At 36.4% G+C, this 15,455-nt stretch overlaps 1 protein-coding gene across 17 annotated transcripts in view; it reads right to left on the bottom strand.

Annotated features, from left to right (window-relative positions):
- The window catches only part of KCNMA1 (potassium calcium-activated channel subfamily M alpha 1), a 902,086-nt gene that overhangs the window by 102,057 nt on the left and 784,574 nt on the right, over positions 1 to 15,455 (bottom strand). The gene's annotated exons all lie outside the window — the stretch shown is intronic.

The following is a 15,455-nucleotide window of genomic DNA, read 5'->3' on the forward strand; positions in this document are numbered from 1 at the left end:
TAAGGACCCTTTTAAGCACTATACGAAATACAAGTGACACAGCAAAGAACACACACTCAATGTCCATTCACGCACTGATACTTCATTACTAACTTTTTAGGCCCAACAGTTAAAAAAAAAAAAAAAAATCAAATATGTTAGTCAAAGAGATTGGTTTGGAGGAGGAGGAGCTCGAGAAGGGAAGAAAACTAGGGTTTTGAACACAGAAGTTCAAATTGGTTTCATACTTTTAAAACAAAAAAAAGTGGGAGGGAACAGCATTTATGTTATTCTCTGAGTCATTATCAATTAATCTGTGCTACTGAAGAGTAGAATTAGTGCTCTGCTATATACACAGAAAGATAAAGTACTATTTGAAATACCAACATAATAGCTGCCAGCCTGCTTTTGCTAATGAACCAGATACAAATTGGTTCTTGCGTCTCATATGCCAGACAACAGAATCTTCATGAAGAGATGTAAAATATTCAATGCCTTGATGTTTAATGTTTCAGTTAGTCAGGATTGTGAACACTGCCTGGAATTGTGCACAGATCTCCAGCACAACTCAGACTTCATCACTCCACCTTTCCCACAATGGGGAGCTGTTATAACAGGAATGAGCAGAGTATGGTTGAATGGAAGTAGGGGATAGTACCTGTATAACAGAGGGTGTGTTATAACAAAGGATCTTTTAATGAGGACAGAGTGCATTTTAAATGAAAGATCATTTTCCAAATATAAAATCACTTGCGATTACTATAAAGTGTACATCAGCGGATTACCTATAACATAATACTATTCGCTTTAAACAAGCACAGTTTTCTAATAAGTTATGTGTTAATATTAACCTTCATCATTACTGTTTAAAAGACAGCTACTGTACTTGATAATTAGCACACATAAGTATTATGTTTGCTATCAAAGGGAATCATCTGTGAATGGTGGTTTCTCAAATTCAGACTAATGCTGTAATATCAAGAATGAAAAATAGTCTCATTTCCATCCTACAGTTAATTGAAAAACAGACTAGAAGACAATGTAACTGAGGCCTAAGTAGCTGTTACCTTAAAGATAAAAAGAAAGAGATTAGTAGTAGCAGCTACATTAAAGGAGCTTAATACACATTAGAAGTGCACAAGCAGCAGCTGGAAAAAAAGATCTATTTGCAATGAACTATATAGGAAGAAAAAAGCAGACCTGGACATATGTCACCTGCTCCAGATTTATCTGAGAATGAATTAAGCAATATCCTCCTGCTACAATCCTCTTCTGACACTATTTTCTTACAGCCCACATTCTAGCTTGTCATGTCTGTCTGTTTTCTGGAGTATGTTATGGAACTTCATTTTGCCTTCACCAAGATTACAAGACTGGACACTGGAAAGGCAACATTGCTGTCTTCTTAAACGACCTGGCATTGCCTAACAAATCCTGGATTTTTTTTTTAAAAGCCTCAAAGAGTGATGCAAAAGGACCTGTAATTAGAACTGAGCTATGATCAACTTACAACAAATAATTTATTGGACTAATTCAGTCTTTTTTTTCTGCTTAGAGAACATCCATAAAAATATGAAATTTCCTCAATATTTGACTATTTCATTTTTTGTTTTATAAAATCCATAGCATAATCGTGAAATGTGTTATATATTTGACATTCAAATTTCTAGCTGCGCTGCCTACTTGTGATTCGTTAGATAAATCACATAGTGAATTACTGTTCTTTGATTGGCTGAGAGTGTACACATTTCCTCAACAAATACTCAAATGTGCACATTTAAAACCCACTTTCTGGGAGAGTTAGTTGCAATAAAACTTAATCACTTCACTATTCAGTTGTTTGTAAACTCCCCCAATTTTTTTTTAGCAGTATCTGCCCAGCTCTACTTATAATAAAGTGTGGTTCTTTATTCATTCCATAACACTCTCTGGCAAATCATTCTCTGGAAAATGGTGTAATCTTGTTTTAAACTTGTCTGTCAAAAACAGTTATTCACATGCTATTCTACACAGGCAATAATTTGCTTTTAATGCATACACAGGACTCCCTTGTTCTTTATTTGATATAAACAGTCAGTCCAAATCATATGGACCCACCACTTAAGAGATTAAAGGAAATAACCATGCACAATGTTGCTTGCAGAAATCGCCTACAAATAGTACGTTTCTCTCTGCCAGTAAATAAAAGCTCAAAGTTCATCTAAATTAATGTGTCCCCATGGGGCTAGAAAACGTTTATAAGAAATTCAGTAATATAGTACAAGTGGAGTGTATTTTATACCTTTTTCACTAGTATAAGGAAGCTCTGTACCCAGTAGGAGCATTTGTAAAGTCTTATTTTGATACAGACCAGCTGTAATGATATTATATACAGAAATATTTCTATTAACAGTGCAAAATGCTATAAAAAAAGTATTTTTCCAAGCCTTCAGGTGGTTAAAGAGAGTTACGCTTGCTGTTTCAAATGTAAAAGGTAAGTCCAACAAGGATCTTTCATCTTACATGGTCTAGCATTTGCTTTTTCCAGCCTTACCAGCTGTTACTATCACACTGGCCAACTGTACAACTAGGCCTTATTATTACCTTCCTGAATGATGGTCTCCACTGCTGGGTTTCCTGACAAAGTGTACAGTTTCTTTTAGTGTTGTACCTACAATAAACAAGCTCTTTTCTTCATTAAGTGCCCATCATCTTTATGCCGTATTACTGTCTGTGTTTACCTGCAATGTTCTAGAGTTACATGGCTCACAAGTTAATATCTATTAGCAAAGCCCTCGGAAACACCTCATTTCTGTACTAAAGTCATGCCTTGCTCAGGCAAGGGAGCCACTTATTTTCATTGTGGCAATGAAAGATCACCTATTTTAATCATGTCACATTTGAATCAGGATTTTGTTTTTAAATGAAATCTGTATGCAAAGAGTTTATAGTGTATCTGCAGTTTGGAAACGCAGTTTTATTCCCTAAATGTGTATACGTGTGGATGGGAACTGGAGGGGAGGGGAGAATTGACTGAAGCTGAAATATAGAAATGGTGTGTAATGGAAACCATTACCTATGGCTTGGTTCCCAAAAGTGTTGCAATGCTAACTCACAGATGGGTTCTTAGTAACAAGTAGGATATAAACCATATTTAATTATTAGCTTTAATATATTCTATTAATTTCCTGTATATTTAAAGAAAGTAGATCTAGCAAAACTTTTAGTTAAGCTATAAAATATCATTTTCATTTCATGGTTCCTGTTTCTGCATGAGAGGAATAAAATTAAAATAAAAGGGAATCTTAAATTTACTCGCTTTCATGAAAGACAACTGTATTTGAGTAACAGGCTGTGATATATGACAACTGAATGCTAATATTATACATTTGACCTACTGCTTCTGTTAATGAGAATGTGCCTCCATTTTTAATATTTTCAATTTATTTAATGTTGTGGGAGTTGTATTACAATACAGCCATACTATATTATGCAGACCTTCTTTACCAGCTTTCATGAAAGTACAGACAAGTTCAGGAATTCAATACAGAATTTTATAGAATGTGAACTCAATCCAGCCTTTGAGTTCTCATAAAATTCAAAAACTTGTTTTTGCACATCCCTAAGTATAACACTTAATGTTCTGTTGTAACAGCCCAGTGCTCACTTGTCTAATAGGCACAGAATCTAACAGTTTTACAGTTCAGGAAGACTCAGTGCTAGAAAAATGTCAGGCAAGTCTAATGAGGCTTCAGATACTCTGGTTTATGCTGGAGTTTAATTTGAAGTTACACTGATGTTTTAACATGTTTTCTTATTCTTGAGTAAAAAGGATTCATTATTTCAATGACATAACCTCCAGACAATGTTCCATGAATTGATTTAAGATGTGCTGGTAATTTTAACAGCCTTAATGCAGAGCCGAACATCTGTAACAACATATTACTTGACTTTTATCCTCATTTAGTTTTTAAGCCAAATAAAGGAAATGTCTTCCAGAAACACCGGACAAATTCATAACTTTTCTTTTATTATTTTGTTACTATTTTTAAAAACATTGTCTCTTTCATTGCCTCTTCAAGGTCACTAACAACATAGTTTATGGGTGCTTCCCTTTTGTGGATCCCCAAAATGAGCTGGATTATCTAACAATCTTTCAGCTACCAAGTACTACATGAAATGGAACACCTAGTAAACTCATTGTCTAGAAGGTAGGTGTTTGAAAGCAAATAAAATATAAGAAAGATAAAACATCAACCACCAGAAACATTAGTTACTAACTATCTTGTTTAAGTTATTAATCACCACATCTCCAGGAACCCACATCTGTAAGCAGTTAACAGAGCATTAGTAATGTCATTTTCACATTGAAAACACTCAAACTGTAAAACCATGCACAAACCAATCTATACTGCCTTATCCATCCAACTAAGAGGCTACCTACGGAGATCTTGGTTCAGGATTCTGAGGGTGATAGCAGTATTTTACAGGCAAATGGAGTGCCCTTTGCAATCTATAGTAAGTAGATTTTCCATGCTCAACAGAACTCAACAAGTTAAGGTGCAGCAGCAAGGGATTGCTGGGTAGAAAGAGGCTCCCTTTACAGTTATTAACAAGCGGAACAGGTTCCGGGATTCCTTCAGTGGGCTTGGCACCAACGAGTGCATTAGTAGTTGCATTCTTGAACTGAAATGAACATTTTGGATAACTTGATCTAGCTTCATTCTTTACTTCTAAATAATAAGAAAAAATGTAAATTAATGTTGTGTGTGTTAAAAAAGGGTTTCAAACCACAGGATAAATCAGTTTTAATATTATGTGGAATTATAGCTTTAAAGCTTAAACTATCAATTTCTGTAGCTGATTTATAGGTTTATATCTGCGGCCTTATTAACATTTTCAAAAAATGGCTCTCTATATATTTCTATGTATATAATCAACCCTTATAAAAGGATTATTCCATATTATCATCTTTAAGCAATAATCCTAAAGAAAGTGTGTTTGAAGCCAAACCTATTTCCCAAAAGTTGATAAAGATCTCAAGATTTGTTAGCTTGTCGATGATGTTTATTCCCTTGAACCTGCTGAAAGTGTCAGGGAAGATACGGTACTCTGTTGCTACTAAAGTAAAGAAGGAATCAGAAAAGCGGCAAGGTCAAAAGTTTCAAACTTGTGTGCCTATACTTATGGACTTAAATCCATATTTAGGTACCTAAATAAAAGTTGCCTGATTTTCAGAGGAGCTCAGCACTGGCAAATTTCACCAAGGTCAATGCACAGCACCTCTAAAAACAAGACCAACCAATTTAAGTGCCTGAATGTGGTTTCAGTTTGAAATTGTCAGCCTTAATTTTTCCTTTTCTAAGGAGCAGAAGGTAACTTAATAAAAACAACACATTAAATAAAACCTTTAATGAATATAACCTACTGCAGAAGACAGAGTAAAACATGGTTCAGCCTTGCAATAAAATTACGCAGCTATGATCTCCTATTGCTGGTTTCAATCTGATACAAAAGTAGAGAGACAAGTTGAGGGTGAGGTAATATCTTATATTGGACCAGCTTCTGTTGGAGAGAGACAAGCTTTCAAGCTTGCACAGAGCTTCCCGAACAGGGGAAGCTCTAGTTTTTTTGCCTCCCCAAGCACGGCAATCAGGCAGCCTTCGGCGGCATGCCTATGGAAGGTCCGCCGGTCCCACGGCTTTGGCATACCCACCGCTGAATCTGCGGGACCGGCGGAACTCCCGCAGGCAAGCTGCCGAAGGCTGCCTGACTGCCGCCCTCACAGGGACCAGCACGGTGCCCCCCGTGGCTTGCCGCCCCAGGCACGCAATTGGTGCGCTGGTGCCTGGAGCTCCATGTAAGCTTAAAAGCGTCTCTCTCTCACCAACAAAAGTTGGTCCAATAAAAGATATGATCCCACCCACCTTGTCTCTCTAATATCCTGGGACCAACATGGCTACAAGAACACTGCATAGACATAGAAAAGTAGGTGAGTATACCCTTGAGCTGGTCAAGGTCTATATTGCATTATTACATTGTCATAGGTGAAGAAGGTCTGGAGGGAGGAATATATAGGCTCATCTTGCAGCACTATTTCCACCTGTTTCTACTGGTTTACAAAATTCTCCAGTAAAAGTGAATAGGCGGTAGTTCAAAGGCAGTTTCAGAGGTCAACATGTTTTTGACCTCTTTGCTCAGTTTACTGTCAGCTGGAAATGGAATACATATGAGGCACTCAGATACCTGCCAATCGTTTCCAAGAAATAAGGACTCTGTCTTGATTCCAAAAAGCTTATCATACATGACCTATGATAGATTGAGTATGCACTGATCATCAAGATTCCATCATAGTGAATTGAATGAAGTACCTATTAGTCTGAGAAGGGTCTCTATATTAACGGCTTGATCCAACTCCCTTTGATGTGGATGAAAATATTTATATCAATGAAAGCTGGATCAGAACCTAACTTGCAGTATTTTTCTACTGTTTGCTACTAATAATAAAATATGGTCAAGTACTAATACATAATATTTCAAAGGGATCCTAAACTACAGGAAGGCAATTTGTGACCTCGACTAACTAAAATCACACACAAAATGTTGTGTACCACACTGAATGAATAAATTCTCAGGGAATCATCAGCCTAGGATTGGACAGATTGTGCTGTTTCTCAAACCTTATGCTTCTACTTCTGGAATTTCTCCAGTGACAAATAATAAAAAGTACCCACATAGCCTACTTCTCTACACAGGTCCAGTGAGCCATGTGCTTATTTGAACACTTTCTGAAATACAACAATCTCGCTTCAATTTTTGTTCACAGTTAATAATGGTGAAAATAATCCATAAAAAACCCCTACTATTTTGCATCAAAATACTTGAAGTAAAAAGGAGAGAGGGAAAAATCTACCAATATGCTTCTCAAGCCTTTCCAATCAACTCATATGAGGGAGTTTTTTGAGGGAGACAATTCCAGAGCATAGTAGGCCTTGGGTACTCAGATACCATGTTACTGGGTAGTATAAATGCCCACATAGATCTTATCGTTAGGGATTTATCTCCTGATAGCCTAGATTTTCCTTGGCTCAAATTCACTTTATGACTTCTAGCTCTACCTCGTATACCCCGATTACCCACTATACCGTCAAAATAAATATTACAAACTTAATAACCAGGGTAAAGTGAAAGAGTTCCCATTTTTAATTTAATTCTTCTAGAAATACAGAAATTACCAGACCAGAAGTCCATCTGGGAGATATTCAGATTTGGTATTTTTAGTGTAGATAGCATGGCAAAATGTACAATCCTTTGGGGCCAAACTTTCAAAAAACGGCGCACCTAACTTACATATTGAAATACACATACAGGCATAAAGAAGCAATTTTGTGCACAAAGTATATATTTGAGCCTCATGGCTAACTAATGCTGCACGCATAATTAAGTTTTACATGATCAATAGTTTGCACATGCAAGTACCTCTGTATGTACATATAAATTCTTCTATGTGCATGAATTAAGCACGTATGTTTTAAAATGTACCCTACTGTACAATAAAAACTGAAATCTCTTATTTACATAATTAATTTTTTATCTGGCTAGAATATTTGACCTATTGCATGGACGCGATACTGATTTTGATGTGACACACATATGGGGAAAATATCACTGTTAATTATATAGAGCTAAATATGTCATTACAGACCTCCTACGCTTCAGCAGGCTTGGCACCCAACCTACTTGTGTTGGAGCCTTTTCTTCTCTGAAACACTGCATAATTTTCAAGCTAACATCATCCAGTGTAGTGTATATGTGATCAAGTCTTTATTCTGTGGTTAGCCCCAATAGGTCTACCATTTGAATTAAAGAACAATCCTCTTTCACTCACAGCCAAATTAGCTCAAATAGTAAAGGCCTGTGATTTTTGTGCTAAAAGTCAAAGTCAAACGCTCCATCTCTGATGATGACCACCGCATCTGTAGTGTCTTACCATTGCTAATGATAAGAACACAGAGCCTTTGCCATGGATCCATAAATCAGTCTTTTGTAGAGAAGATCAATGGATTTTTGAGGATTGCAGACAGAAGGGCAGTAGATGAGAGAAAATGGGAAGATAAAACTGGGATATACAGAGTGGTCATCACAAATCACACTCAGGATTAGACAGTGCGATATTTCCTAATCTATACATAAGAAGCTAGCATCTCTAATACCTCTGTGTGGTAACTGTAGGTAAATGTCTATTTAATGGCAACCACTGTATGTCTCTTGGCCAGAAATCCTATTAGCATTATCTTAAGTGGTAATAATGCCTATCAAATGTCAAGGGATCAACTGATTTATACACAGGTTTAATTTTCAAGGTAGTAATATGCAGCCTCACAAAAGGTCTCAGCCAAGCTGCACCCTGGGAAGAAAATACAAGGTTTTGCCTAAAGACTATATTATCAAATCATATCTGCAGATTTACTTGTTCTATTTCTATACATTATATTTGTTACAATCAAATTAGTCTGAACAATAACCAGCAAATACTGAACATTTTTAAAAACAACCCATGTGCTTAATTCTATACCCATGGCGCTTCCTGTTTTATTCTCAGCTTTAATTTAAATGTAACAAGGCAGACTACCAGTACAGTTCTTTCAAAGAAACGGCTGGATCTGGCTTCAGTGTGATTTGCCTGGAAGGGGAGATAAAGATGTGTTTAAAAGACGACGACGACAAACCAAAACAATACCAAAAATAAAATAAAATAATCAATTGGAATTGTTAGGCTTTCAATACCATCACTTCATCAGAATTTAACATAGCATTTTCCCTCACAGCCAACCATCAGACACCTTGCAGATGCCTCATTTTTTGTTTCATTCTAACCCATACTACATCCTCTTAATCTCTGTAAAAGGTGATACTACATCACTATACAGATAAACCACATCAGGACTTGAAGTACAAGGAGTTTTTAGCAGTCTACCAATCCCTGGTTTGAATAACTAGTTGATTTTTTCCCCCTTCAACTTTTCTTTTCTCTTAAGCAACTTCTCCATTTATCACCAAACACAGCAATCACTGTTATTCTGTAATCTGGCATGTTTTATGTACCTCAAACTCCTGAGGTGGTGGAATACAATGACACGGAGCTCCCTATTGCTGAATGCAAATAATCAATACGTTGATTGAGCTTCTGGGTACCAAAATTCTTTTGGTCTGAGTGACAGTGAACATGACTTTCCTCTTTCAATTGCAAGCCTGTTTATTTTTCTACCTACCACTTTGTGAATCAGGCAACCGAAGATACCCACTGCAATTCCTCCAAACTGTCAGCTATTGCTGTGATTCCACCCAGCACCCTCTGTACAAGACAACAGATTAACCATTAGACTAGATATGTTGAAAATATACAGCTTCAACCTTTCCCCAGCTAGCTCAGAGCAATGTATAGATGATTATTTCAACCGTCAGCTGCCGCATAGACTTAAACCCCTGCACAATAACTCCTGGATTCATCTGCCCCTTGTCAAACTTGCACAGCTTTAGTTTGAGCGTACATAGTGTGGCAGTTTCACTGCGGATCTAGAATAATCCAGACGGCTGCTGTCTCTTTGTTAACAGGAAGCTAAACTGATGAGTTTGTAATGTATTTCTTATCAAAGGTAGTTTCAAAAAAGAAAATGTACCCAATCGGTTTGGGTTGGAGGTTAGCATACACGGAAACGTGGTTTAATCAGAACATTTGTGTTATTTGTCTGGAAAATAAATCTTATTAAATCCCTTTAAAAATCATTTTATACCAATGAATTATTTATTTTATGAATTTATAATTATGGCTTGATTATTTTTTTCAGTAGCATATGCAATGAAATCATTGACTAGAGACTACAAGGCAATGGTGCCTGACTAGATACAAGAATATTAATTTCAGAAAACTGTAGAGCAGTATTTGTTTGGTGTCTGAAATGGTAATTCTGAATGAAAGGAAAGGATTGCAGCCTTGCTGCCTACGTGCCTTCAAAATTCATGGAGATGCATTTAATTTTTTTTTGTTTGTGTAAAGGAAACAGATATCATGCATATTGGACAGTGCTGCCAATATAAAAGCAGGTGAGGCTCACTGGCAATCAGTTTCAGTTTGTGCGACGTGCAAGAAGATAAGAAAACAAAGATCCAAAATTGTCGAGCACGTAAGGGTTCTATATGTTTTACAAATGGCTGGAAATACTGAATGCACTTTGAACCTTTGCATAAGGTATTCTCTATGAAACAACAAGACCCAAGGAGCCAGTCACTTGGGGGGTTTTTTTGTTTTTGGGTTTGTTTTTTTTTGAGGCTTTTATCTTTTGACTAAAAGCATATAAAATTGATTGACCTTCAAATGAATCACTCCAATTTTTTTTTTTTTGTAAAGCAGGCATCTGCTGTTTACATTTTGTATTAACACTACAGTGGTCTTCCCTCTTTTAATTCTCACAGCACAAAAGTGATTATATGAGAGGTAGATTTTTTTCTTTTCTTTTTTTTTTTGTACTTGAATGCTCTATATAAGCAGTTAACACAATGTGTGAAATGCTGGTAGGTGGAATCCTGTTATGTATTATAGAAGGCTGCTCTGATCTTCTATTAAACAAAGATAAAAAGTTAAAATATATGGGCTTTTAGGGTAAGGCAGGTACATAGTTTGGCACAATGAAGGATATGCTGTAAAGACACTTGGTTTAACCTTAGTCTTTTGATAAAAAGGCCAGGCTGAGATTTTACACTGCATGAAGCCTTTAAGATATTTCTTTAGGGATACAGTAACCCTCTGAAGGAACTGTAGAGCTTTGATTTTCCTTGCTTTTCCAGTTTAATCCAAGGGCAGCATGTTATCAGTGCTTTCCCACAGATACCTGTTATCACTCCTACTCTCTATTACCATGTTAGCAAAGTGAGGAACTAGGTTAAGGCTGTTCATATTAAAGCCTATGGAAATCACAGAAAATATTTTTACTGAACTTAGGAGGCTTTAGATCTGGAGCATTAAACTGTTCATATTTCATGCTTCAGGGAGCGAGCTGATGAAACAGGACAGGAAGAAAGCTTTACCTACATGCACAGCATTGCACAACTGCTTGGGTGCCTATATAGACTTCAGGTATAGGTAGGACAATGCCAGAGGAAGGATGCCAAACTTGATGGGCCCGGTACAGCAAATGGTATGTTCTGACATAGTGATGTACAACATGGCGCTGCTATATGCAGTAACCATCCTCACTTTCCTCCGACACAGGCACACAGTAAAAACTAAGAGCTAATTTGTGAAATCTATAATCAAATTTTAATTTATAGTCAGGTTTATTTATGGTTCTCCTGAACCTTGTATGTATTATTTTTGGTTCAGATTTTAGTACTCTCCCATTCATTTAGTTCCATTTTTCAGATACCCCATTCCACATTGCCTTCTCATTTTACTATTCACTCAGTAACTATTTATTCAAGCCATTAAACTGTTATTGGCAAACTGTTGAATGACAGGTTAAAAAAATCCAGAGGATATTTTCCTTTTTTGATTTAACAGTCCACGTGATTTCTCCACACAACGTGGCTATGTGAAATATTACTGGGGTCTGAAAAAGGAGCTTTTATTCCAAGACTTTTAAGATAGGGATGGGGAAAGAAGAATGATTAGACAAGGGTCAAAGTTCCAGGGATTAGACCAGAACTCCCTCAACACCTACAGGCATTCTGTTCCAGGTCCACCTCCTTTAAGAAGACTAATAAAATGAAGAGAAGTGCAGATGGCACTGCAGCTAGATAATGCTGAAACACAAATTCTCCAATCAGATACATTGGGAGTAAGTATCCTGTCAAGTAGATTTTACACACTGGTGTTGTATAGGGTCATATTATTCTGGTACCTTAAATGATAGGAAGGAGCAAAAGTGACAGAGAGAAATCTGCAAGTGGATCGCTCAAAGCCTGACATGGACAGCATCATGGTAAGGGATGCTTTTGATAAGGGATGCTTGATGGTTTAATGGTTACAAGTTGGTGACCGGGAGTTGAAAGATCTGGGGTTTAGTTGCAGCAATACCACTGATTTATTATAAGAACTTGATCAGGTCCCATATGCCCTGATGTTCAGTTGTGCTGAACACTCACATCACCCATGGAAGTAAGTGGGCCAGTAATTTCTCTGTATCTCAATTTCCCTATATATAAGATAGTCATATTAATACCCCTTTTTGTGAAGTACCTTGAGATGAAATGTGCATGAAAAGAATGTGTGATAAGTCAATATTGGTTACTTTCTTTGATGTATTGGATACACAGAGGTTTCTTCTTAATATAAAACAATATAAATATTATTTTTTTACTTCTGTGCTTTTCTTCTTAAACAAACATACAGTATTGCCATTCCTTTTTGAGTGGTCCTCCGACAGTTCCTTTAAGATGAAACATATTAAGCCAAAAGCCATGACTTTTTTGGGTCCCTTCTTAAGGGTATCATAGGGCAAACTGCAGTGTTAAGCTTTTCCACACCCATAGTTGGCACAGATTGTCTTTGTCTTAATATGTTGCAAGCCAAAGCATAGCACTGTTTGACCTACTGCCTGAGAGAGGGTTTTGACACCAGTTACAGAGGACATGGAGGAAGAAGTAGAAGCATTAGCAAGAATAGACTACAATTATGTCATTCTGTCAACCTGTACTAGGAATCTGTCCTGTTGTTTTTGTGAACTACACACTAATGGAGGTTGCCCCTGTGTGGCTGAATACACTGCAGAGTGATCAATCACTGTTAAGACCAGTGCAGTTCCTACATGGTCAAAAACCAAACAAAGAGTAGCCTATATTTAAAATGAGTCTCCTAAACCACACCCAGAACAATGCCTGTGGTGTAGCTAACTGTTTGCATGCTTCCATCTGCATTAAAGTTCAGTGGGAAAAATATAATATACTTGAATGCCGAGTACTATACTGAAAATGAGAACAGGGCCCTTGGTGATTGCTTTACTCCTCTGGATTGAGAAATCTTGTGTTTATTGTGTATAGCACATTTGACAGGAAAGAAGGTTATGTAGTGTATAGGAAAGGGATTCTGCAATATTCACATGCTTACTTCTTCATAGCAGAGCCCTATAAATCTAATCTAGATGCTGGATGAAATTGTTTCCTTTCTAAGAGCAATGGGATGTGTAGATTTCACCCTAGAGAAACCTAAATAGAGTCATTACTTTGTTTTCTGGTGCCAAGTGTCAATTTTTATCTATTTTTTAAAATATACATTTCCAGTAAAATTCCAATCAATATCTTCTGGAATTTATAAACGGAGGAAATAACCTTTTATTTACTCTGAATATTTCAGTCCTTATTTAAAGGACGGTTTAACATGTTTGTGCTGAGGGGGTTTTCTTTAACAAATTTAATGAATAAGTCCTATTAAACCATCTTACCATCCTCTTGCCAGTACAAGATCATTCAGTATGGAGAGTTTCAAGAGAACGTAAGAGATTTATGGGTTTGTGCTCCTATGTTCCTTAGGCACTTATGAAAATTTCCCTATATGTCGAGGCTTTGTCTAGTCTGTTTTCAAACATCTCTATTTAGAGAACTCTGCCTCAGTTCTTGCCCCAAAGTTTCCCAATGCCCCCAGAATCTCTGACTTTGCCTTTTTTTTTTTAACATGTTTCTCACCCCAAATTTTTCCTTCCCCTTCTGCAGCTCCTTGTTGCCATATTGAAAGGCAGATAAATGTCTATATCTCACAGAGACTCCCATGCTATGGTTCACATCAGCAACAAGGTGTAAAGAAAGCTTCCTGACACTTCCTCTGGCTTTCTCACTAGGATTCTGTTCTCATTCAAGTCAATGAAAAAACTCCCTTTAAGTGGAATAGGGCAAGTTCAAACTCAATGACCCCAGGGCTCTCTCAGGCTGAGCTGCAACACTCTTTTGGGATGTAGGACTTAATACTTTTTTTTCTTAATCATGTGTGGATAATGTGTTTTTCATAAACGTATATTAGCCAAGTGTAAGCTTCTGTACATGTTTATATAATACATATAGGTTTGTTGTTTTATGTGTACATGTATATATTGAACATATATTCAACTTGCGAGTACTTTTATACAATTGCCAAGAAGCATCTGAAATATTAGAAATTGTTTTTCTTAAAACAAAATGTATTTCTTAAACTATTAAAAAAAAAAAAAAATTACAGGATCTTGGGTCCTTCTCAGCTGCTATTTTATTTGTGAGCCAGCAGCCCCATCTGCTGGCTGTACTGAGTTTCAAGCCTCTCTGTGGTTTTACTCCCCAGCTATCCTAGGATCTAAGCATAAATATATAGCAGTATTTCTCAGCTGCTGTTATACATAGAAATTTTATTATCAGAAGACAGATTTCTAGCACATTGGTTGCAGTTTAATAACACTCCATTACCTGAAGTATGACTTTCATAAGCAGTGAATGTTAATTGTTGACAGACTAATTCTAACATGTAAAACTCCATAAGTCATTGAGTAAACATCCAAATAAATCAAAAGGAATGATTATGTTGCATCAATAGCTTATTATGTATTTTGACTTGATCGCTTACAGAAATAAAATTAAATACAGTTCGCGCCATGAAGAAATCAGTAAAATATACCACTAAGAAAGAGCACTCTCTTTATTAGTGATTCCAGTGATATATTTTACAGACTTCAGTATTATGAAGTTATGTTGTCTTCTAAACAAACACATCTAAAATAGAAGCGTCATTTAGTAAATTTACTAATATAATGAACATCTAAGATACACATAACTAAGATTAAATCTATACAATCAGTAAAAAAATGGCAATCACAAAGTAGAGCTGAAACATAATTCACTGCTATGGAGTATTAGAGAAGTTCTGCATGTCATTTTTAGGTAAACGATGGCAAAAGAGAAGAGGCAAAGGAACACAATAATAATAAGAAATGGATATGTGACAGCTAACTCCGATTACAGCTGCAAAAGCAACTGCACAAAGAATTAATATTAAAACATCTCCCAAAGCAGACAGTAGTTTGGCTACAACTGATTGTTGCAGGGGAGCAAAGGCTCACAATTTCTTAAGAGTGGAAAATAAAGCGTAAGCTAAGAAATCTAGTGGTGATAACTTATGACAACGTTACTTACAATGGTGATTTGATCTCTAACAGAAAAAGTACTCTAAAGGATGGATGTGTGTAGCAGGGATCATATTTTTCTTACAAAAACAAAAAAGAATCAAGATGCCTCTGTGAAATAACAAATTACTGTTATACATTCCCACTGATTAGATCTCTAACAAAAATATTACACTAACACTCAAGTACCTACAGAGGGTAGGAACAGACTACTTAGTGTTGTTACATGAAGGAAATAGATGTCATTTCACGTATATCTAATGGGAAGCTAACCATAATTTTATAATATAGAGACTACATCTCTATATGGCAAACAGCAAAAAACAATATAATATTGAAACCACTGCCAAAGTACAGTAT

This window comes from Chelonoidis abingdonii, chromosome 15 (assembly GCF_003597395.2).
Source record: "Chelonoidis abingdonii isolate Lonesome George chromosome 15, CheloAbing_2.0, whole genome shotgun sequence".
Classification (NCBI taxonomy): domain Eukaryota; kingdom Metazoa; phylum Chordata; order Testudines; family Testudinidae; genus Chelonoidis; species Chelonoidis abingdonii.